We start from the raw sequence: 27,138 nt of genomic DNA on the forward strand, positions 1-27,138 counted from the left end.
GTCACAAAGGCAGAGAACATATCTATCTGGTTCATACACTGCATTGTCTAACACAATGCCTGGCACATAATATATACTCAAAATATTTAGCAAATTAATAAATCAACTTCATTTATTCATGTACTCCCTATAGTGCATTAACAAAGACTTAGCATTGGTTGTATTTTAGAGTTCTTTCACTCCAAAAGTATGCTTATAATGCATAAAGAAAGTGAATTGATGTATACGTTATCATTTATAAAGTTGATTCACTTTTGATGGAAGAATATTGCTATTATTTGCATATACAGTGTTACTACCATACACTTGCATATTTTTAGGAGACTGTATGTATTTTCAGTGTTGTACTTGATGAAATCACTATTTGTCCAGAAAGGATATTTTAGAACACATGTGGTCATTGATGCTACCTAAATTTCATATTTTTCCAGTATTTTTCAATAGACTTTTATCTACTCAATTTTAATTTTTTTAAAAAACTCAGAAGTTGTGATCAGGAATTCTCAAGTATCTAAGCTTGGGTGTTTCAGGCTACAGAATAAATCCACCACTAGAATGTTCTAGTTACCCAGATCATATATGTTAAATAACATGTATATAAACTACTTCGTTATTTTTTTCCAGTAAATAATACTCTTTCACAACCCTGCATCCTGAGCCTCTCTCCTGACTCTCTATATCATGTTCTATATATCAGTTAATTGCTGCCACACCAAGTTTGGAAATTGCCAAAGCAACACCATACCTGAGAGTGAATCATCCCTAATGCTGCAACAGAAAGCTAAGGCCTGATGTGTGAATGGCTTTCCAGGCGATAGAGAAGGAGGAAAACCCAGCTCAGGATCAACCTCTGCATCCAAACTGTATTTCTCCTTTGTTGCCTTGACAATTGTGTAAGTTAGAATTATTGAATGAGCTCTGCCGGGACCTGCTAAGATCCAGAACTTAATCATACACATGCTTATTAAATTTGAGTTATCTTTTCAGCAGTTAAAGTCATTTAGCCTTTCAGCAACTTAATTAGTTGGAAATTTCCCTGATAGCTTTCCAATGCACCACAGAATACAATGAATTTTATCATAAGACCACAGTCCTTTTTTGTTATTGGTTTACTCCTTTATTACAAGAGGCTAGTCGACGGTATATTTTTTAATGTGAGTTTTTTTTTTAACAGAAGAATGAAAATTCTATATACAATACCCTTATTTATACCACAGCTGTTTTAGGTCAAAATCTTAAGAGTTATTTTTTGAGGGTAGGGGACAGGAATGTAAAAAATTCTATCACTATTTGAGTGTATATGCCATCTACTGAATGCCCTTCTCTGGTCTGCTACAATTGCTTCTGTTGTATAGTTTCTTCGTTTTACATATGTAATATGAAAAATATTTTTTTCATTATTTAATGTATTTTCAGCTTTAATAAGCACATGAGTATGTATGTAAATGAAACATACAAATAAAGGCTAAGAAGAAACAATTACAAAAGGAGAAAACACTGCTTAGTTGTTGGTTTGGAAGGATTAACGTAAATAAATTGGTCTTGCACAAAACTATAAGGATGATTTTTCATATAAGGTGAAGCATTTGTTTAAACATTAGATCAGTGGCTTTCAAAGATTTTTAGTTTGGTTTGCCCTAAGTGAAATCTTACATGGATAGTCAATATTTATAAACGATAAAAGCAGAGCTGCTCTAATTGATTTTGCTGTAGGTCCAGTTCCCTGGGAAACAGACTCAGAAGAAATTAGCATGCAGGAAGTTTATTAGGGAGTGCTCTGGGATCAGCAACTGTGAAGGAGGTAAAAGAAACAGGATTAGACAAAGGGAGGTATGCAATACAGTCACAGCAAGGCCTCAGCGACTCTATGGGGTGCCCTCAAACAGAAACAGCCCTTAAGCATTGACCTGTGTTGGGACAGGGGAGCTCTTCAGCCAAAAGCAGCCCCTCCCCCCCCCCAGAGAGAGCTGACAGCTGGGGCTTGTCATCTGGCAGCACTTCCAGCAGTTAACAGAGTAAATCCTTTGGCTCTGAAGAGAGGATCTGAGCTGCCCAAAACAGCACCCACTATCAACCCTTTTGTTCTCGATACCTGAGTCACTTCCAAAAGCCCCACTCTTTAGAGTACAATATGAAGGTGACTAATTTAAATCAGAAACTCATTGGTCAAAATGGGTTTTAAAAAAATAGGGGTAGAGCCTTTAGTCTTTGTGTTGCCTGCTTCTACTGTGAGAGTCAGTTCTTCAATTATGATAAAGTTTTAGTTGACTAAACATTATGCCCAGGAGTCAACAAAGGCTTGAAGCTACTAGGAACAGGTGAAAAAATGATTGACAGAAAAGCCCATTACTTACAACTAGGAGTAGGAAATCCATGAGATTTTGTATATGTAAACTGCTTAGATCAACTATAAGCTCAGATAGGGCCTCACAAGACATCAGGACAAACCATCTTTGCTACCCCTATTTTTTTAAAATCCATTTTGACCAATGAGTTTCTGATTTAAATTAGTCACCTTCATATTGTACTCTAAAGAGTGGGGCTTTTGGAAGTGACTCAGGTATCATGGAGGGCAAGGTGAGATCAAAAGGGTCGATAGTGAGTGCTGTTTTGGGCAGCTCAGATCCTCTCTTCAGAGCCAAAGGATTTGAACTATGGGTATGGTCAAGCCTAGACATAGGTAAGTCTGCTTTGTGCTTTCTGGCCTCTTTCCTAAGTTCCAAAGCAGTTTTAATTCTCAAATTTTTGGAACATATTTAAAATAAAATTTTCAACAGCAAAGCAGAACTCATTTGTAAAGAAACCCCGTATCTTCCCCAACCCCAACACACTATTGTGACTGATTTGTTATGACTTGGATTTTGGCCCTAATCATGACTTTCCTATTTAATTTTAGCATAAAAGTTCTCAGCAACTGGAATTGGTAATCGAGTAGGCACTTGAAAAGAGCTTTCTCCAGTCTTGGCCCAGAATATTTTGGGGGCCCCTAAGTATAATTTTAGCTGCTATTTTTATCCCTGGAATCTTAGGAGGTGGCAAGATCAAGCAAGACAGTGGCTGTAAGTCAGTTACATATTAAAACTATAGCAGTGTTTAAGCATGATTTCCCCCTTTGGTTATAAGAAAATATTAGAACAACATGCAAACCAACTTTCAGATAAAAAGATCTCTTTATGTCAGACCTGAATTCAAGACTTGGTTCTGCTATTGACGGACTGTACAGTTTGTATAAGTCATACCCACATATCTCTTTAAACTCCAAGATCCTCATCTGTAAAATGGGGGAACTGTTATGATTAAATAAATTATTGCATATCTTTTTGTCGTGCCTTACACGTAGCAAGCTTTCAATAAATACTGGTCATTATTATTAAATATAAACAGTCACATGTAAGCAAGGACATTCTTCACTATCCATGGAAAGCTCATACATTGAAAGCCATAAAAGGCCTGATCTATTTTATTGTTGGCAAAAGATTGATAAATACAAGGAAATTCTATGCTATGATCCCAATTCCTCATGATTGAAATCTTTTTTGAGTTCTCCTATTAGTGTCAACTATTGGTGCTTCATGAATCAAAATGATCATAAAAAGAAGGGGCACCTGGGTGGCTCAGATGGTTAACCAACTGCCTTCGGCTCAGGTCATGATCCCGGAGTCCTGGGATCGAGTCCCACATCGGGCTCCCTGCTCAGCAGGGAGTCTGCTTCTCCCTCTGACCCTCTTCCCTCTCATGCTCTCTATCTCTCATTCTCTCTCTCTCAAATAAATAAATAAAATCTTTAAAAAAAATCTGTTTCTAAAAAAAAAAAAAGAAGGAAGACCCTAAAGTGTTGAGGTGAATAGAAATGAAGTGTGCTCTGTGCAACCACACCTTCTTCAATGAGATACTATGTTTTCTTTAAACATCTACTTACTACAATACCCTGCATTTTCTGTTGCTCCTTTGCCTTAGTAAACTTAGGTGCACAATTACATTCACCAATGCATGAACAATTCTGCTGTGGACTTGAACAATTCACAAAACGACATCAACTCCAAAAATACTTTCTGTTCTAATTGCATTAGGCCAAGAGTATTAAGGTATGTTTATAGAATCACAAACATTATCTTGCTTTGATTTCGAGGTGAAATTTCAGACTAATCTGTTGGTCTGTTATGTCATTTTTCAATACCCATTAAAAATGTTTCACCAAGATAAATGTAATTGTATATTAGTACTCTCACAAAAAAAATCCTGTCCTTACTAATACACATGGATACATTCTGTGTACAGCTAGATAGTATAAGCTAGTAAACATTATTAATTTGTAGTGCTTACAAGAATATTAATATGTTCATAGTCTTGTCTTTTTAGTCGGTGAAAACATGCTAAAAGCATAGTATGATCTTAACTAATCTTTGTTTTAGCAAGTCTTCAATTACATCATTCCATCCTAGGTTCCTCTTTCTTATTTCCTTTCCTTTCAAACAATCCTCTCTACCTGAAAAGTGGAAGTTTCTCAAATCAGATGTTTACAGATATGAATGTTTTATAATAAGCTATGGCATATCTTTAGTGCCATCTCCTAATGCATTTCAAAACTGGTTCTCCCACATTTTCCTTAACTGTCAATTTATGCTTTCAGATATTTTTATAAGATGCTCAGATAGGGTTGATGTTGGCCAAATACAGTTCTCCTCGGGTGTTTCTCCCTTTTTCAAGTTGTAAGAAACATTTCTTGAGAGCTCCATGCCTGGCTACCTGATCATCACAATCACCTCCTGCTGTAATGGAAATATACTATGCTTGTTCTTCCCTCCCCATATCACTGACACCCAAGTTTGATGGCATAGGTTTTTTTCCCACTAACTTGGCTTGCAAAGGCCCTAGACTAACAAAGAAGACATTATTTTTGCAATGCAGAAAATAAAAAGCCCTGAGCTTTCCTACTTGTTTTAAATTACAGGCACCTTACTGATACCATTTACTAGTGCTAGGTGCTCCTGCTTCATCTCTGCCAAGTCAAGTAAGACAAACTGCTACTAAAACTACCTCGACCAGGTGAGTCACTTCTCCTCATCAATGACTGTCAGAAATGTTCATACCAGGAGAAATAACAACGCTGATGCCTCAAAGTATATCCATATTTGATATTTCATATCTCCATTGGCATCTAGTCAAAGAACAAGACTGTTGCACCACCTGCCTGCCTCTTCTCTTTCCCCTAATGTCTACTGCACTTCCAGTCCGATGAAGCTCTTTCTTCCTAGCAGAAGCATGCTTTTCAATGCAATCTGATCTTCAGAGGAGGCCCAGGGAATGGACAATGATTTTTTGAGTAGATTTGGCACATACAATCAGAGCAAGACTGAAATAAAACCTGCTGTGAGACACCATCTGTTGCCAATTTTTTCCTTTAAATACAGAACAAGGGACATCAGTATGAACTCATGTTCACTTTAATATAGATACAGATTTAAAAAAATATGGAAATAAGTATAGATATGTGTATATGTATATAAGGCACTTGTATTGAAGGAGTTCATGACATGCCACCACAAAATATGCCACTTCGGTACATTGATTATTTTGAACTGAAGACACTTGAAAAATAACAAACGCAGGGAAAGGCTTTTTCTGAGCTCCCCTTCCCCGCGTAAAGACAGATCCTCCAAAAGGAACTCGATTGTTGTAACCTGCCTGGGAGTCTCATCAACCAGGGAACATTAACTCTCATCACAAGAGAGGAGACTAGAAGTCGACATCATACCCAAACAAACTTTGTCATAAACCATCATACCTCCCTCCTACCTATTCTTCAAAGAGTCCATTCATCTCCCCTAAAGATCATGTACTGCCTTCTAAATCCCTACATCCCACTCCCCTTCCTCTATCAAGATAGTATATAAGTTCTCAAATCTCACTGATCTGGGGAAGTATTCACTTATTTTTTCCTGTGATACTTCTGTGCATATAGTAACAATAAATTTGTGTACCTTTTCTCCTGTTGATCTGCCTATTTTCAGTTTATTTCACAGACCTAGCTAATCAAACCTAGGAGGGTAGATAGTCTTTCTCCCTACAATACACAATCATGTATTTCCAAGTGGAGATCCCTTACAAATAACACATCCCAGTAGTAACCAGCACACCAGCACCAGACCTTTCTGTCTAATAGTATTATCCAATAAAAGGAACCCAAGGTCCCTGGAAAAATGGCCAATTCTAGAGCTGGGCAGGGAATATACAAGATGAGCTTGGGCTATCTTGTAGTGCCGGAAAGAAAGGAAGGCCTAAAATCACACACACATACACACATGATATAAGAGCCAATCGAAAAGGTTCCCAATAACCAAAGCTGGAACAATTTGAGCAAGAAAATACATAAAGTAGTATTGGATTATAACCCAAAGTATAAAATACATATCCACATGAGTTCATCCTGATATAAATAAATGATTACATCAATAAATTAATGGGAAAGAATAGACAAATCTCCTGTAGAGCAAAAATTCCAAATAATTTATGAGGATAATGCCCCTTCAAGAAAGTGGAGCATGACTCCCCACACCTTAAATATGAATTTTTATTTTCTAAAGAGTACAGTATGGAAGAGAGTAGGGGGAGTAACTTTATATTGAAGAAGCCTGACAAACACTACCTCAACCAGGTCATCAAGCTTAATGCCATTAGTGATAAGTCATGTTGACAGCATATGCCCTTGATAGGATATGATGAGAATGTCAGTTTACATTTGTGGTCTTCCTCTCAAGAAACTGTAACTCAGGGCTGCCTGTGAGAATAACATCTGACAAACCCGAACTGAGGATCATCCTACAAAATATCTGACTAGTACTCCTCAAAACTGTCAAGGTCATCAAAAACAAGGAAAGTCTGAAACACTGTCCCAGACAAGTGGAGACTAAGGACACATGATGATTAAATGTAATGTGGTATCCTGGAAAGGATTCTGGAACAGAAGAAAGACATTAGGGAAAACTAAGGAATTTTGAATAAAATATGGACTTAATTAATAATAGTGTATCAATACTGGTTCAATAGTTGTGCCAAAAGTAATATACTGTAAGTATAAATATTAATGTAAGATGTTAACAATAGGAGAAACATGCTGGATATAGAAGATCCCTGTGTATAATTTTTGCAACTTTTCCATAAATCTAAAACTTCTAAAATTAAAAGTTTAGGGGCACCTGGGTGGCTCAGTGAGTTAAGTGTCTGCCTTCGGCTCAGGTCATAATCACAGGGTCCTGGCCGTGCATCGGGCTCCCTGCTCAGCATGGAGTCTGCTTCTCCCTCTCCCTCTCCCTCTGTGCTTTCTCTCTCTCAGTCAAATAAATAAAGCCTTTAACAACAACAAAATAATAATAATAAAAGTTTATTTTTTTAAAAAGTAATTTAACAAATTCCAACTGAACTCTTAGTCATGTCAGTAACTACATATTATCCCCTTTACAATAAATATAATTTGTGTTATCAGACAACATGAGTTTCTAATGACTTCTGCTTTTTTTACTCTCCTTTTTATAGATTATTTTATAGCAGCAATATAAAATTCACTTTAACTCATTCTCCTTTGTAAAATCATTGATCTGTAATTTTCCATATGGCATCTGATCAATGTTTAATAATTTTCCCCTGGGGACTGGGGTGAGAAATAATAGGAATCTACTTGTTGTAATACAAAAGCAATTAGCTCACACCCAAGAGAGTCTTTGGGTAGGATATATACTCCCATACTTCTAGAGGTTCCTAGTAGGTATGGGGTGTGCCTCCAGAACACCCTGGAAGTGGGCGGGCCAGAAGAGTGACAGAGTCTGTTGGCCTGAAGACCTCACCATTGTTGAGTATTCTCTGCTCAGGACAACATTGTACGGGAACACCATCTCCTTCCCGCCCCCGCCCCCAATGCTCCAAGAACAGCCTTAGTCTCAGAGACAGTCTACCCGTAAGAGAGTTCAGAGGCCCCAAAATATTTTAAAAAGTCTTTTAGGTCAGCTTCCCAGGGTTGATATCATTGTAGCTCTGTGGCCTCACAGGACCCCGGAGAGGAAGCAGGTAGGGAGAGGTCCGGTGGGCCTGGCAATCCCATGTGCACTCCTGCCTAGCCATGGGGCATCCTCAAGATATCTGCATCTCACTGAGAGGCACTCTCAGGAGGAAATAACCGGTACTGGGTACTCTCTGGAGTGTAAGGCTTTACAAGATTTGATAACTGCTGCTGACAGTAACACCTGTTTTCTTCTTATTAAGAGACTTCTGGCTTATGAGAATTTGAAAACATTTCTGTCTAATTATCTCCAGTATACTCTATCATATTTTGAAGGTCAGCTACTCTAATTATCCAATGGTGATTATGAAGACTATCTGTACACTGAACAGGTTACATGACAGAGAAAAAGACCTGCCCTTACTATGTATTCTTAACTCCTGCCCTCTAGGAATCAGTGTCTTGTCTTTTCTATTTGTAACTGCCAATTTGATCTAACTCTCAAAGAGGCAAAACATTTTCAGATAAGGTTTAAAAAACATCTTGAGTTGGGTTAAATGTTAAATTAATTTGGTTATATTTATATATCAAATTTATATATATTTATTATGCATGTTTATTATATTTATTTTATTTTTTATAAACATTTTCTAGGAGTATAGTTAGGTGCTAATAGCGGTGATCTCCGAGTGGTGGGCATGTTTTTATTTAATATTTTTTGTTTAATTTATCTTCTATACCACATGTACACTAATAATACACTAATGCAGTACATGTACACTAATAATAAAAAGTTATTGTTTTTAATATATGCTAATTTATGCATTCAGTGCATTAAATTTCTCTACTTTCTACCTGTTCCCTGCCTGGCAGAAAAGTGGTTTTTAAAAGGATAATCTATCTAATGAAATAGAAAAGCTACAAAAATACATACTAAGAATGTTAATATACTGAGTTTCTATTAATAAATAAAATGCTTCTCAAAGTTTTCCATGAGGTGTTGGCCTTCAAGATGGAAATTTCCAAACTATTTTCACTTGCTACTATAAAAATTGCATGAGTGGTCAGGCTTAAACACAGATGGGAACACTTGGTGATGCCTGGATGACAAAAAGGATAATAAGGGCCAGATGCTGAGCTGTTTTCTTTACGCTGCATGGGTCTATGGGGGCCCAAAGTGCCCCAAAGGTGATGGCATAATTGGTTGTTGAGAAGATGAACTTAATGTCATGGAAAGGTCAGTCGTAACACTGAAAACTATTTGAACTGAGAACCGATTACTGCCAATCACTTCAAACCTAATTTTTATAGTTATTTCTCCAAATGTTGGCATGCCCGGGATCAGTTTAAATTCTAGAACCCCTGAAAACATGTTTCATAAACTTCCCTATTTCTGCTGCTTATTCACTCCTACCATAACAGAATGCCAGGAAGGAAAGGAATAATTCCAAACCAAGGCCAAAAGAAGTTCCTTTTGAAGCCCTCTTGGGTCATCTGCTGGAGCAGTCTGTTTTTACCCTCAAGTCAGCAATAATGCCTATTTTAATCTAACTGATCAAATAAATAGCACACGAAATTCTTATTTCTTTAATCTTAATTATTTCCTCTGTGATACTCAAAGTGCCTTGCAGACCTGCTCAACCTGGCTTTTCCATACTCTGAATTGCCTGGGAGTTAGGCATAGCAGCTGAAGCCAAATAATTTGGTCCAGTTCACAAGTGATTTGCTTATCTATGGACACTTAATTGTCTATCCACCAAGCCCTACCACTGCTTTCCTCATTTCCTTTCATGTAAAATTATATAGAACTTAAACACTGCAAAGGTAAAAATCAAATCTAAATAGAGATTTTAAAAAGGTTTTATTACTTCTTTCAACATTTTCTCAAAACAATGGTCAAAGTGAAAATTTCTTACCTGTATGTATCCAGACATTTGCATAGAAAAGAGAACTCTTTGGAATCAGTTTGTAACTCTAGTTGGCATTTGTTCTGTGCTGAGATTTTTGTTTTGTTTTGTTTTGTTTTGTTTTGTTTTGTTTTGTTTTGTTTTGTTTTGCCAAGGTTTTGGAGGTGTGCTTTTTCTTTTGAATCACTCAATCCACAAACACTAAACACCTACAATCGGCAAAGCAATACAGACATTGCATGCTATAAGAAATACAAATTATAAGGCCTACTACTTACTATTACAGAGTTTATAATCTAGCTGAAGAAATCAGAAATAAATGTGAAAGTTTTAATAGCAACAGCAAGAGACAGAAATAGATTATAAATCCAATTCTGTGGTTGAATATGATAAAGTTAGAATACTATTAGGTGGGAGAGTGACATCAGCAAAATGGTGGCAGAGGAATTTCTGGTGCTTTTACAGAGCATACTGTAGGAGTAAACTTTCTTAGGAATACCATTTATAAAAATTCAATACTTACAGTGAATTTGGAACATACACAAAGTGATAATCCTGCAAAATAATAGGCAAAGAGTAAGATCAATAGAAATGCAAGAAGCAAAAAGTAAAAGAAACTATATTGGACCAGAAAAGAAACCATTGTCTTAAACTATCCATGATTTATAACTTTCCCCAGTACCTTAGAGAGGGGGAATTTAGAACACTTATGTGTGTATGTATTACGTATATGTGTGAATATCTCTGGAAGATTATACCAAATACTGATAATAGAGGTTGCTTCTGGGTAGAAAAACTGGAACACAGGGTAGAGATTTAACATTTCACTGTGCACCCTATTGAACTTTTTTATTTTATTCTATGCGTATGCATTAACCAGTTTAAAAAAACAAGCAAACAATTTTTAAATGCATGCATATAACCTCTAAAAAGGATTCATACCAACATGTTAATACTGGTTGTTTTTCTTTTCTCTTTTGTATTTTATGCTTTTCAAAGTTTCTACTATAAATGTGTATTTAATTTATAATCACAAAAATATACATTTTTAAATTTTTCTAAAAACATGGAAAAATAGTGAATAACAAACGAATCAAAATAAATAAAATTAGTAATATCAATATTCCAACTGTATAGTATTACTAGTTGTTGCATATAATTTCACTTAACAATATGGAAAACTAAATATAGTTCTCATTAAACAATATTCATTTTCAACTAACCTCTTTTGTTTTCTTCATTAGTTCCACATCTTAAGGACCCTATCAGGTATTGTTACAGATTCTTGAATTAAGTGGTCCCTGCCCCTGGATATTTAGGTGTCTGGGAAGTACAAAATTGGATAAGCAGCACTCCAAACATGCTTTAACATGGCTAATTTCTATATATTACCTACCCAAGACTGGTCCTAGAGAAGCAGATGCAACTAACAAAGAGTAATTTATAAATTAAGTTTTTGTATATAAAATGTCTTTAAAACTTTTATACCCATACCTATTAATGTCTTGGATTAATGGGTGACATGAGAAAGTTTTAAAATTTTTCATTATGACATTTCTCCAAAGAAAATATACAAATGGACAGACAATAAGTTCTGAAATGATACTCAACGTCATTAGTCATTAGGAAATAAAAATGAAAACCACAAGATCCTAGTTCATCCACAAGGATGACGATAACACATGTTGGCAAGGATGCAGAGAAATTGGAACCATCGTACATTGTTGATGGGAATGTAAAATCATGCAGCTGTTTTGGAAAACAGTTTAGTAGTTCCTCAAAAAGTTAAACTTAGAATTTCCATATGACCCAGTAGTTCCCCTTCTACATATAAACGCACGAGAAATGAAAACACATAACCACAAAAAAAATTGTACATATTCACAGCAGTATTACTATAAACAAAAAGTGGAAACAACCCAAATGTCCATCAGCTGATGAATGGCTAAACAAAATGTATATCCATACAATAGAATATTATTTACCACAAAAAGGAATGAAGTACTAATAAATGCTACAACATGAATGAACCTCAAAAATATCATGCTTAAGTGAAAGAAGCCAAACACAGAAGACCGCATGTTATTGCATGATAACATTTATATGAAATGTCCAGAGACAGAAAGGGAATTAGCATTTGCCAGGAGCAGAGGGGAGGAGAGAACTGGGAGTGACCACTGATGGATACAGAGTTTCTTTTAGAGGTGATGAAGATGTTCTGGAATTAGAACAATCTAATGGTGACCATGCTAAAAACTATTGTATTGTACATTTTCATGGAGTGAGTTTTATGATATGTGAATTATATCTCAATGATTTTTTTAAAGTTCATTATGAGCTCAATGTCCAAAATTAGGGTGTCAACCTGAGTATCAACCTAAGTTTATTGACCCAATGGCATAAGCATCATAAGGGCAGAGTCTTTGGGAGACCATAATGATATTATTACTTATTAACTAGCATATTTAAACTAATGCAATACAGACCATATTTAAAATCTCTTCAGGGATAAACTGATTCTGAAAGTTTACCTTGGAACTTATTGCTAAAAGAAAAGTAGTATGACACACAAATAAAAAGCAAATTTGCTTTTTTTTCCACAAACCTTCACTTTAACAGCATAGTGGTTCCAGTTGTTTTTAGAGTTCTTATCACCAGGCTTGAACTACCACACAGAGAAAACTGACAACACTATGGCCTCAAATATCAAATTGGACTTATTACAGCAAGTGTTTGACAGCATATATGAATATGACCAAAGTCTGACTTCTAATATTCATCAGTATATTTCCTTCTATATTATACACAAAGATTATGCAATCTGTGTTTTCATTAACATAAGCTAAACATTATTATGACTGATTTTAAAATTAGAATCATTTTCTAATATTGAGAGTATATTGTAGTTATTCAACTTATATGTATTTTGACTATTTCAATGAAAACATCTAAATTCTCTTGGTTGGTCTCCTGAGTTATTTGGTAATTTGTTAATCTAACATTGTAAGAGGACAAAAAAAAAAATAGCTGAATGACTGTTTATCAACCCCTCATTTCCCTCCTCCTCCCCTATACACACGGAGTACTCAAGTTTTACTTAAAAGTGTTAAAGTGCTAATTAAGACATTTTTATTTAGCATTTCATTAGAAAATTTTTTATAAACCAATAAAGTAGGACTTTATTTTATAATACTGAATTAGCTATTTACTGCTACATAATGGATTACCCCAAATCATAGTGACTTAAAACAAAAGCATGTATCACCTCACAGTTTTTGTTGGTTTGGAATTTCATAGCAGCTTAGTTGGGTGCCTTAGGTTCAGAAGTTCCCATAAGATTGTTGGAGCTACATTCATCCTAAGGCATAACTGAGACTAGAAGATCTACTTCTACAATAGCTCACCTACATGGCTGTTGGCAAGGGCCTCAATTCCTCACTGCATGTACATAGAGCTATTTAATGTATCTTCAAACCTGTCAAATGGCTTCTCCCACCATCAGTGACCCAAAAGGGAGAGCAAGGAAGAAGTCATGATGCTTTTTATGATCTACTCTTGAAAATTACATATCATCATTTCCACCATATTCTATTAATAAATAAAGTGAGTCCAGCCCACACTTGGAGAGATGAATTAGGCTGAACCTTTAGAAGAGAGGAATGGCAAAGAATTTATGGACATAATTTTAAATCTCCACAAGCCCTTTAAAATCAATTGATTAGCATGAGTATAATTAATACATTGAAAATAAACCTCATATATGTATTAATTTGGCTCCAAATTTCACTTGACTAATTTTAGAAATTCTACAATAGGACTCTAATTCTTTTGTTTGGAAAAATTTTCCTCTATTTCATATCTCACTATTCTCTGAAACAAAAAGTCAAGGAATAACAATAAAAGCAATGTGACAGAGATTATTAATTCTCATCAAACATGCCTGTGCTTCTGTAAATTTCATAGCCTTCCCTACAGTTTGGTTGGGGTCATATAACGGATTCTGAACAATAAAGTGGAAGTGGAAGTGATGAATGTCACACTCATGCTGAGACAGATAAGGCTGAGTTGCCTTTTTATAGCCCTCTTTTTCCCTCCATTGGCAACCATGAATAGCACATGTTCCAGCTGGTGGATCTACAAGAAGGAAGATGTCCCAATTGCTATTGGACTGTGTTGTAAGTGAAAAGTAATCATTTATTATGTTAAGCCACTAAAATGTGGGGATTAATTTTTTTATGCAGCATAGCAGAGCATTAAGTGACTAATTCATACTGCTAACACTTCAGTTAAATATTTAAAAGTACAATTCTTTTATGTCCTAAACAAATGTTCTTATCCTTACTGAAAATTAAGATGTTCCCTTTCAAGAAAAAATAAAGCAACTGATACCAGAACATTTAAATCCAGTCAATGGAGCTTTATCCTGAATCCCAGTTAATTATGATCTAATTGTAGACATAAAGAAAAATAGCCTCAGGAAAAAAGAAACTTTGAGGAAGAATTAAGAAGGGCAATTCAATCTCAGCAAAACAGAGATTAAGAGAAACGAAAGTTCATGCTTTTATGCTGAATTTACTCTAATCCTTCTTAAAGGTGAATCTAAGACTTAAAAAATAATTCATGGACAAACGGAGGGGAAAAAAGTTAAATAAGCATACTCTTCATCTTTGGAGAGTAAAATCTAAGATAAATTATTGTTTTACATGTCACAAAACCTAGGGCTATTTACATGCTAAATAATCTAAAATTAAATTCTTAAATCCAATCACTATTGTTTAGAAATCTTGTCATAGGTGTCTTTTGGTGTACCAGAAAATAGATTAAAGGAGGTGAAGAGGGTGATGTTGTTCAAAAGAACAAGGGAGAATTGGAAATTAAGAAAACTAGCAACAAAGGAAAAGCAGGAAAGACCAGTAAATTAGTGGAAGAAAGAGGGAGCCAGATCATTTTAAATTAAGAAAAACAGGTACTGATAATGAATTCAATTTAAAAAGAAAAAACGACTAGTGATTTGTTATTTTATTTTTTGCCTGCAGGTGGCAGCTCCTGCTAAATATATAATAGGAATGCTTCTGAATAGTTTCTACACTATCATCAGGTCAGGCTCTCACTTTAAAAGGGGGTGGGGCGGGGGAGCAAGCCAAAATTGTAATTTCAGTTGGTCTCATATAATACCAAAGTAGCAATTTTTCAAAAGCTTTAATTCTCAAAAAATATAAAACAAATACCTTCCTGGGGTATATTAGAAACAAAACAAATATATGTACATTTCTTCCAATGTAGCAATTCTCAGTTATTTCTTAAGCCTTTTGGGATTGTGTCTTGTTTTGTTGTTTTTGTAAATTTTGAATTGTTAGAACTCATTGGTGTACTCTAGCTCAGATCATGAAATGCCAGGATTGGGTGGATGGGACAAGCACTATACATTATACTCACTATGTTCATTACATTAAAAAATGATAAATATACATGAAGACCACTGTTTATTTTTTTCAAGGGTACATATATTTCTAAATAAGTATCAGGAGAGTGTATTGGAAGAGCATATATTGCATGCACTAATTCTAGTGTCTATGGAGGAAAGGGGATTGGGGACAGAAAATGGGAGGGAAAAGGGTCTCATGGGTGGCTCAGTTGGTTAAGCATCTGCCTTCTGCTCAGGTCATGATCTCAGGGTCCTGGGATCAAGCCCTTTGTTGGGTTCCCTGCTCAGCGTGGAGTCTGCTTCTCCCTCTCCTTCTGCCTCTCCCCCGCCCCGCCGCCCCCGCCCCAACTGGTGCTGTCTTTCTCTCTCCCTCAAATAAGTAAAATCTTTAGGGGAAAAAAAGAAAATGAAAGGAAAAAAATTAAGTATATTTAAGTTTATCCCTAAATAGTTCATGGCTTTGTTGCTTTAGTAAATAGCATGTTGTTTATTTCATTTTTCCAATCACTTGTTTTTAGTATATATAGAAATATATTTCATTTTTATATATTGATCTTATATCCTGAAATTTTACTAAATTCACTTATTGGCATTACTATGTTTTTTGTAAATACATTGGGATTTTCTATGTAGATGATTGTGTCATTTGTGAATAAAAACAAAGAAGGCCTATTGCCAATCTGCATTACAATTATCTTTTTCTTGCCTTATTTCACTGTCTAGAATTTTCAGGTTAATAGAAATGGTGAGAGCTGATATCCTGGGCCTGATTCTTGATCTTAGCAAGAAAATATTCACTCTTCCATCATTAAATATGATAATGGTTGTAGGTATTTAATAGACTCCATTTATCAGATTAAGAAAGTTCCCTTGTATTCCTAGTTTGCTGAAAATTTTTATCATGCATGGATGTTAAATGTTGTCAAATACATTTTTCTGCATCTAGTGAGAAGATCATATGTATTTTTCTTTTTAGTCTATTGATATGTGGAATTATGTTAATTATTGAACCTGAACCAAGCTTATATTCTTGGGATAGTCCAATTAGGTTATAATGTATTATCCTTTGATTATATTACTAAATTTGATTAGCTAATATTTTGCTGAAGATATTTACATCTATGTTTAAAAGAGTTTGTATAAAATTGGTATATTTCTTCTTGAAATGTTTGGTTGAATTCACTAATGAAACCATCTAAGCCTGGAATTTTCCATGTGGGAAGGAGGTTTTTAACTACTAATTCAATTTCTTTAATAGATCATAGGACTACTTGACCTATCTCTTCTTGAGTGAACTTTGGTATTTTGCATATTTCAAGGAATTTTTCCATTTCTTTGAAATTATCAAATTTATTGGCATAAAGTTGTTCACACATTAGCTTATTTTCCTTTTAATGTTTGTAAGATCTGTAGTGATAGTGTTTATTTCACTTTGAATATTTGTGATTTGTCTTCTCTATTTTTTTATTAGTCTAGCTAGTAGTTTAACAATTTTGTTCATCCTTTCAAGAAAACAGCTTTTTGTTTTATTGACTTTCTTTATATTTCTCTATTTCCTATCTCACGAATTTCTGTTCTTATTATTTTCTTCCTTCTGCTTATTTTGCTCGTCTTTTCTAGTTTCTTAAGGTAAAAATTGAGGTCATTATTTGTGAATTCCTTCCTTTTTGATATAGACATTTGATGTTATACATTTCTCTCTTAACTGCACCAGATATCCAACAAGTTTTGACATGGTGTACTTTCACTTTTATTCAACTCAAAATATTCTCTAATTTTCTTTATAATTTCCTTTTGATCCAAGGAACCCATTTAGAATTGTGTTCTTTCATTTTCCAATATTGCAAAATCTTTCCATATACCTTTCTGCTACTGATTTCTAGTTTACTTCTTTTGTAGTTGAATATATTTTTATGACTGCAATAATTTTAAATTTGTAGAGATTTCTATATACAGTCTACTTTGGTGAATATTCTATCTGTACTTAAAAAGAATATTGCTTAGGTTTTCTAGATCCATAACTGATTTTTGGTCAACTTTTTCTATCAAACACTGAGATAGGAAATATTGAAATTCCAATTATATTTGTGGATTTGTCTACTTTCAGTTCTATCAGTTTCTGTTTTTCAAATTGTGTTATTAGGTGTGTAGATATTTAGGATTGTTATATTTTTTGATACATTGATCTCTTTATCATTATGTAATATTTCTCTTTATCTTGGGTAAAATTTCTTGCCCTAAAGTCTACTTTCTCTGATATGAATACATCCCCTCAAGCTTACTTTTAATTAGATAATGCAAGGTTTATTTTTGTGCAACCTTTTTTTCTTTTAGCTAGTCTATGTCTTCAAATTTAAATTACAGTTATTTTAGGCAAAATATACTTGGGTCTTGTTTTTATATTCAGTCTAACAAAGTATGCCATCTACCTGGGATGGTTGAAGCATTTATATTTGGTGTAATTATTTATATAATTGAATTTAAATCTACCACCTTGCTATTTGTTTCCTTTTTCCCCAGCACTAGACTGTCATTGCTTATTACTTCACGGGCAGCTTACAGGACAGACAGGGTTCTCATTTCTCCTGTCCATCCTCAGCTTTAGGCAGGCCATGAGTTCCCAGGACCTTGATTATGAGTTTTTTCAATATTTCTGCCTCTCCCCCGCCCCGTAATCAAACTCTTGGTAGTCGGGCTGGAGAGAGTTTTCTGCCGCTCCTCCAGACTGCGTTTCCTATTTACTCAATGCAAGGCTCATGGTAGCAGCAGAAGGATTTCCTGTTCTAATTTCTGTGGCAAATGGCTTTTGCTTCTACCCTTCCCTCAGCAGAACTGTATCTTTGCCTAGATCCAACAGCCCCCACTCCCCCACCCCCACCCCAACACACACACACACACACACACACACACACTGAGGCAATAGATCTTGGACTGAGTCCTAGGAGTAGAATGGTTTCATGGCCCTCCCCCAGAGGTTTACAACTTTTGTTTTGAATATGAGAAAAGTCTAGAAAGTAGACAGATTTTCATGTCTGTGTGGCACCAAGGGACATGCTCTCAGATTTCCCTACTCACACCCACTCTTTCTTGTAAAGACCAAGTAGAGGCAATGGAAAAGCAATAACAAATGAATGAGGACTCTAGAACTCCCAAAGACCCTAACCTGTCAGGTTTGTTTCACCTTTGGCAGAGCACAAAAGGAAGAGGTTGCTGCTATAAAAGAAAAAGGAAACAGGGGAGCCTGGCTGGCTCAGTCGTTAAGCATCTGCCTTCAGCTCAGGTCATGATCCCAGGGTCCTGGGACCGAGCCCCACATCGTCTCCCTGCTCAGCAGGAAGCCTGCTTCTCCCTCTCCCACTCCACCTGCTTGTGGTCACTCTCTCACTGTGTGTCTCTCTCTGTCAAATAAATAAAGTCTTAAAAAAAAAAAGGAAAGGAAACAGCTAACATACAGTGTTATATTAGTTTCAGGTATACAATATAGTAATTTAACAGCTCCATACAACACCCAGTGCTCATCATAAGTGCACCCCTTAATCCTCATCACCTATTTAACCCATCTACCCTCCCAACTCCCCTCTGGTAACCACCAGATTGTTCTCTATAATTAAAAGTCTGTTTCTTGCTTTCTGTTTTTCCCCTTGCTTGTTGGTTTTGTTTCTTAAATTCCACATAGAAGTGAAATCATATGGTATTTGTCTTTCTCTGACTGGTTTATTTCACTTAGCTTTATACTCTCTAGCTCCATGAATGTCGTTGCAAATGACAAGATTTCATTCTTTTTATGACTGAATAATATTCCATTGTGTATAAATACCACATCTTTTCTATCCATTAATCTACCAGTGGACACTTGGGCTCTCTCCATATCTTGGCTCTTATAAATAATGCCTCTGTAAACACAGTGGTGCATGTATCCCTTTGAATTAGTGTTCTTATATTTTGGGGGTAAATATCCAATAGTACAATTCCTAGATGGTAAGGTAGCTCAATTTTTAACTTTTTGAGAAACATCCATACTGTTTTCCACAGTGGTTGCACCAGTTTGTATTCCCACCCAAAGTGCATGAGTGTTCCTTTTTCTCCACATCCACACCAATACATATTGTCACTTCTGTTGTTGATTTTAGCTATTCTCACAGGTGTAAGGTGATTTCTCACTGCAGTTTTGATTTGCATTTCCCTGATGATGAGTGATGATGAGTACCTTTTCATGTGTCTATTCACCATCTGGATGTCTTCTTTGGAGAAATGTCTGTTCATGTCTTCTGCTCATTTCTAATTGGATTATTTGTTTTTTGCCTCTTGAGTTTTATAAGTCCTTTATATATTTGGATACTAGCCTTTATTGAATATATCATCTGCAAATATCTTCTCCCATTCTGTAAGTTGCTTTTTAGTTCTATTGATTGTTTCCTTTGTCATGCACAAGCTGTTTATTTTGATGTAGTCCCAGTGTTTTATTTTTGCTTTTGTTTCCCTTGCCTCAGGAGACATATCTAGAAAGAAGTTGTTACAGCTGATGTCAGAGAAGTTACTGCCTGTGTTCTCTTCTAGGATTTTTATGGTTTCAGGTCTCACATTTAGGTCTTTTGGAATTTATTTTTGTGTATGGGGTAAGAAAGTGGTCCAGTTTCCTTCTTTTGCATAGAGTTATCCATTTTTCCTAACACCATTTGTTGATGAGACTCTCTTTTTCCCATTGGATATTCTTTCCTGCTTTGTTGAAAATTCATTGACAATATAATTGTGGGTTTATTTCTAGATTATCTATTCTGTTTCATTGATCTATGTGTCTATTTTTGTGTCAGTTCCATGCTGTTTTGATCACTACAAGTTTGTAATATGACATGAGGTCTGGAATTGTGATACCTCCAGCTTTGCTTTTCTTTTTCAAGGTTGCTTTAGTTATTTGGGGTCTTTTGTGGTTTCATACAAATTTTAGGATTATTTGTTTCAGTTCTGTGAAAAATGCTGTTGGTGTTTTGATAGCTATTACATTAAATGTGTAGATTGCTTTGGGTAGTATAGACATTTTAACAACATTTGTCCTTCCCACCCATGAGCATAGAATGTCTTTCCCCTTCTTTGGGTCTTCTTGAATTTCTTACATTAATGTTATACTTTTCCGAGTACAGGTCTTTCACCTCCTTCATTAGGGTTAATCATAAGTATCTTATTTTTGGTGCAATTTGTAAATGGGATTATTTTTCTTAATTTATCTTTCTGCTGCTTTACTATTAGTATATAGAAATACAACAGATTTCTGTACATTGATTTTGTATCCTAAGACTTTACTGATCTTGTATCTTAAGACTTCCTTGAATTCATTTTGTATCCTAAGACTTTACTCAGTTCTACCAGTTTTTTGGTTGAGTCTATATATAGTATCCTGCCATCTGAAAATAGTTAAAGTTTTACTTCCTTTTTACTGATTTGGAGTCTTTTTATTTCTTTTTGTTGTCTGATTTCTGTGGCTATGACTTCCAGTACTATGTTGAATAAAAACAGTGAGAGTGGACATCCTTACCTTGTTCCTGGCCTTAGGGGAAAAGCTCTCAGTTTTTCCCCATTAAGAATGATGTTACCGGGTGCCTGGGTGGCTCAGTTGGTTAAGCGACTGCCTTCGGCTCAGGTCATGATCCTGGAGTCCCGGGATCGAGTCCCGCATCGGGCTCCCCGCTCCGTGGGGAGTCTGCTTCTCCCTCTGACCCTCTTCCTTCTCGTGCTCTGTATCTCTCATTCTCTCTCTCTCTCAAATTAATAAATAAAATCTTAAAAAAAAAAAAAGAATGATGTTACCTATGGGTAATTTTCATAGATAGCCTTTATTATGTTGAGGTATGTTCCCTCTAATCCTATTTTGTTGAGGGTTTTTATCATGAATAAATGTTATACTTTGTCAAATGCTTTTTCTGCATCTATTGAAGTGATATATGGTTTTTTATCCTTTCTCTTCTTTATGCGATATATCACATTGATTGATTTGCAAATGTTGAACCACCCTTGCAGCCTGGCAATAAATCCCACTTGATTGTGGTGATTGATTCTTTTTTTAATGGATTGTTGAATTTGGTTTGCTAGTATTGTATTGAGAATTTTTGTGTCTATGCTCATCAGGGAAATTCACCTGTAGTTTTTTTTTAGTGGTGTCATTATCTGGTTTTGGTATCAGGGTAATGCTGGCCTCATAGAATTAATTTGGAAGTTTTCCTTCTTTTCCTATTTTTTGAAATGGCTTGAGAAGACTAGTTATTAACTCTTCCTTAAATGTTTGGTAGAATTCACCTGTGAAGCTGTTTAGTCCTGAACTGTTTTCCTGTGGCAGTTTTTTGATTACTGATCCAACTTCTTCGCTGATTATTGGTCTGTTCAAATTTTCTATTTCCTCCTGTATCAGTTTTGGTAGTTTTTATGTTTCTAAGGATTTATCCATTTCTTCTAAGTTGTCCAGTTTGTTGGCTTATAGTTTTCATAATACTCTCTTATAATTGTATTTCTGTGGTGTTGGTTGTTATTTCTTCTCTCATTTGTGATTTCATTTATTTGAGCACTTTCTCTTTTTTTCTTGTTAAGTCTGGCTAGGGGTTTATAAATTTTATTCTTTTTTTTTTTTTTTTCCTGAAGAAACAGCTCCTGGTTTCATTGATCTGTTCTATTGTTTTTTTAATTTCTATATCATTTATTTCTGCTCTAATCTTTATTATTTCCTTCCTAATGCTGGTTTTTGGTTTTGTTTGTTCTTTTTCTAGCTCCTATAGGTGTAAGGTTAGGTTGTTTAGATTTTTCTTGCTTCTTGAGGTAGGCCTGTATTGCTATATATTTCCCTCTTAGAACCACTTTTGCTGCCTCCCACAGGTTTTGAACCATAGGGTTTTCATTTTCATTTGTTTCCATGTGCTTTATTTCTTCTTTGATTTCCTGGTTGATCCATTCATTATTTAGTAGCATGTTATTTAACCTCCATGTATTTGTGGTCTTTCCAGATTTTTTTCTTGTGGTTGATTTCTAGTTTCATAGCATTGTGGTCAGAAAATATGCATGGTATGATTTCAATCTTCTTAAACTTGTTGAGGATAATAGGTGATCTATTCTGGAGAATGTTCTGTGTGCATTTGAAGAGAATGTGTATTCTGCTATTTTAGGATGGAATGTTCTGAGTATATCTGTTAAATTCATCTAAATCAGTGTGTCATTCAAAGCCATTGTTTCCTTATTCATGTTCTGATTAGATGACCTATCCATTGATGTGAATGAGGTGTTAAAGTCCCCTATTTTTTTTTTAAGATTTTATTTATTTGACAGAGAGAGAGAAAGAGAGTGAGAGCAGGAACACAAGCAGGGGGAGTGGGAGAGGGAGAAGCAGGCTCCCCGCTGAGCAGGGAGCCCAATGTGGGGCTCCATTCCAGGACCCTGGGATCATGACCTGAGCTGAAGGCAGACACTTAACAACTGAGCCAACCAGGCGCCCCATTATTGTTGTATTATTATTGATTAGTCCCTTCATGTTTGTTATTAACTGTTTCATGTATTTGAGTGCTATCTCAGGTGCATAAATATTTATAATTGTTATATCTTCTTGTTGGATTGTCCCTTTATTATTATATAGTGCCCTTCCTTGTCTCTTGTTATAGTCTTTGTTTTAAAGTCCATTTTCCCAATATAAAAATTGCTACTCTGGCTTTTTTAAAAATCCATTTGCATGATGGGGTGGATATTTCTCCATCCTCTAACTTTCAATCTGCAGGTGTCTTTAGGTCTAAAATGGATCTCTTGTAGGCAGGATATAGATGGGTCTTGGTTTTTTATCCATTCTGTCACCCTATGTCTTTTGATAGGAGTATTTAGTCCATTTACATTCAAAGTAATTATTGATAGATACGTATTTGTTGCCATTTTATTATTTGTTCTGTGATTGTTTCTGAAGATTTTCTCTGATCCTTTCTTGTCTTTCTCTCTTTCATGTTTTATTGATTTTCTTCAGTGATATATTCAGATTTCTTTCCCTTTATTCTTTACATATTTATTAGTGGTTTTTGATATATGGTTACCGTTACATTTGTATATAACCACTCCATGACCTCTGCATTTAGCAATCTTCTTATTTGCTGATGTTGTCAACTTCAGTCAGTGTAGAGAAGTTAATTGTCTTGTCAAGTGAACTTTGAGTGTTTTGCTTTGTTTTCTTTTCCTTCTTGCTTGCTTGCTTCCTTGCTTTTTACCAGCCATGGCAAATACTTGTATAGATTTCAATCTTGGAAGGAAGGACCCCAATTATGAAGAAATTTTATTAAATAGTCCAGTCCTTAATAAAAGATTACCCTATTTTTTAAACCTCCCTTGATGGCTTATTTTTCTGTGCATAACTCTAATGTTCCTCAACTGCCCATTCATTCTTAGTAGGGTTAACCATGTGTAAGGTGCACAGTATGTGCCAGACACCATGGTAGAAACTTATATATATATATTATCTTCTCACCACACAGCCTCTCTTTCTGTTTCTTTTTGCCCTCATCTTCTGCTCTGTACTGATTCTCAATTCTAGTGTCTCTAGGCCTTCTCTTCGTCCACAGGTTGAGCAGCACATTTCCAACAGATTTCTGGGTTGTTTTTTGTTGTTGTTGTTGTTGTTGTTGTTTTCGTATTGTTCTCACTTGCCCCTCAAACTTGATATGTCTGATGTAGGAAGCATACTTCTATACTTTTTTACATACATTTATGGCATTCCAGCTGCCATTTCATATCCCAGAAAATATGTGCTAAACAATTACCACAGAAAATATTACAGCATATCTCAAGTCATTCTAAATATTGAAATAATTCTATGTACCTTAAACCCTATAAAATTGTATTTTTAATGATCTGATATTCCTCACCTATGTTATGGACCATGATAAAAGGAAAATAAAAGGCAGCTGAAAAATCATCATAACATATATTAAGTACCCTCTTTAATTTGAGCATATGAAAATATAATTCCCCAAAAGGATGAATTTCACAAAATTCAGAAGAGATGAATAAAAATCATTCTCTGAGTCAGCTTTTACAATGTTCCCCCAAATTCCATCAGAAAGACTACAATTCCTCCTTAATCTTATCAAAGAGAATAAATGTAAAAATAAACTTTGGGTATTTTTTATTGTTGTCTACAATGGTGTAATGCTAAGTAACTGAAGGGTAATGATCATTATAAAGTCTAAAATAAGAGAGTCAAAGAACAATGATTTCTCAATATTTATCCACTTTATCCACAGCAGAAGGTATCCTGATTGATCAATTCAAGCATCTGGGTCAGACTTACTATATCTTTATAGTAAGAAGCTATTCTAGTTCGATAACTACTTTCCACAGGCTCACCTGGCCACTTTTGTTTTTTAGTGTACCAATTGGTTTTTCTTATTGGGAGGAAATACACGCAAAAAACACTCCCAGATAACTGAAAAATTGAATTCCTGTGTCTTGAAGCTAAGACCTGTGCCTTTAATCAGAGGTGACTGACCCATTTACGACATAGCTGTTCCCTGTGGCTAAAACAAGCAGAATCTAGTTTCTCATTCCACCACATCTTACAGTCAGCTTCATTTGTGTAAAATTTTGCTGGTATGACCTAACAAAGTGTTCCAGTTTTTATTTTTGGCCTAGAATTTTGTTCTTCATTCAAATAGTAAATCCATTTGCTTTGGCTTGAAATACTTGAATGAATTTTTATAAAATTTGTTTTAAGAAAAAATATCAATGTCTTATCTAAATACTTGAAAAAAATTGTAAAAGGAAAGAAAATTCTGTAATTTTATTATTTTAACATAGCTATTTTCATTTTTTGGTCTTTTGTTCTGGTCAGATTGCTTTATAGAAGAGTGATAACATTTGACAACCCAGCAATGTATGTATACAGTGGCAAGTTTTGGGGGTTTTTTGTTTTGTTTTGTTTTTTGTTTTTGCAAAGGGCCAGACAGTAAATATTTTAGGCTTTACAGCCCAGATAGTCTCTGATGCAACTATTTAACTCTGCTTTTGTAGCACAAAAGCAACCATAGACTTTATGGAAATGAATGAATATGGCTCTGCTCAAAAAAAACCCAAATTTGAATTTCATGTAACTTTCATGTATCACAAAATATTATTCCCCTTTTGGTTTTTGTTCAGCATTTGGAAAGGTAAAATAAAGTCTTGGCATGTGGGCCATACAAAAGTAGGCAGCAGGTTGGATACCCATGGATCATAGTTGGTCCACCCTGTTTAAGACCATATCTCTAGTTTTGACCTATATGCTGAGCTCCATAGCCCTATTTTCAGCTTCTTCCTGTCCATCTTGATATGAACATCCCAAGAACACCTCAAACCAAAATCATTTAAAACCTAACTCAGAACATATGCCTCATCCAAACTATCTGCTTCTCTGAAATCTCCCACTTCTTTCTGTTCATGGAATACTGTATCTCAGTCATCCAGACCTGAAATTTTTTTTTTAAGATTTTATTTACTTGACAGAGAGAGACACACCAAGAGAGGGAATACAAGCAGGAGGAGTGGGAGAGGGAGAAGCAGGCTTCCCGTGGAGCAGGGAGCCCCATGTGGGGCTCAATCCCAGGACCCTGGGATCATGACCTGAGCTGAAGGCAGATGCTTAATGACTGAGACACCCAGGCGCCCCCAAGCTTGAAATTTAAAAATCACCCTTGTCAGCCAGGCTTCCTTCTGCAACAGGCGTGGGTCACACTCTCGCTGGCTCTCTTTCTGCCACCATCTTGGTTCCGCGTTCCCCTCACAAAACTCCTGGTGAAGCCACAGAAACCGTCCCTGCTACAGAGCAGGAGTTTCCAGGGCCTCAGGCTGAGACAGGGTCTGGAACAGAATCCGACAGTGATGAATCAGTACCAGAGCCTGAGGAACAGGATTCCACACAGGCAACCACACAACAGGCCCAGCTGGCAGCAGCTGCAGAAATCGATGAAGAACCGGTCAGTAAAGCAAAACAGAGCCGGAGTGAAAAGAAGGCAGGGAAGGCTCTTTCCAAATTGGGTCTTCGATAGGTTACAGGGGTTACAAGAGTCACTAACCAAAAATCTAAGAATATCCTCTTCATCATCACAAAACCAGATGTGACAAGAGCCCAGCTTCAGATACCTACATAGTTTTGGGGGAGGCCAAGATCAAGGATTTATCTCAGCAAACACAACTAGCAGCTGCTGAGAAATTCAAAGTTCAAGGTGAAGCTGTCTCAAACATTCAAGAAAACACACAGACCCCAACTGTACAAGAGGGGAGTGAAGAGGAAGAGGTTGATGAAACTGGTGTAGAGGTTAAGGACATAGAATTGGTCATGTCACAAGCAAATGTGTCAAGAGCAAAGGCAGTCCAAGCCCTGAAGAACAACAGCAATAATATTGAAAATGCTATTATGGAATTAACAATGTAACCATCTGAAAATGAGGACTTTTTTTGGTGTTTCAAAAGAATAACTGCAGCTTGGTTTGAAATTTGTACTGTTTCTATCATTAATAAAGTTATGGCCTCCTGTTGGATGAAAAAAAAAATTACCCTTGTCAAGTCTGGTCCTGTCTCAAATATGTCTTCAATTTGCAATTCCCACACCCAGCATCTGAGTTCAGCTCTTCATTACTTAGCCTACCTTGTGGCTATGGCAGTATAATTGGTTTCCATGACTCTAGTTTCATGTACTCCAATATATCTAATATACTGCTGTCAGACTAAGCTTCCTAAAGCACTGCTCTAATTATGTCACTACAATATTTTAAAACCTTGTATAACTCCATTGCTTGCCAAATTATATACAAACTCTTCAACAAGCA

At 35.6% G+C, this 27,138-nt stretch overlaps 1 pseudogene; it reads left to right on the forward strand.

Moving 5' to 3' along the window:
• The first annotated feature begins 14,005 nt into the window (after nucleotides 1–14,005).
• On the forward strand, nucleotides 14,006–26,744 carry LOC112825960 (nascent polypeptide-associated complex subunit alpha pseudogene; annotated as a pseudogene).
• Nucleotides 26,745–27,138: the final 394 nt, after the last annotated feature.

Source organism: Callorhinus ursinus, unplaced genomic scaffold (genome assembly GCF_003265705.2).
Source record: "Callorhinus ursinus isolate GAN/ISIS: 27379988/994484 unplaced genomic scaffold, GSC_fseal_2.0 scaffold4, whole genome shotgun sequence".
NCBI lineage: Eukaryota > Metazoa > Chordata > Mammalia > Carnivora > Otariidae > Callorhinus > Callorhinus ursinus.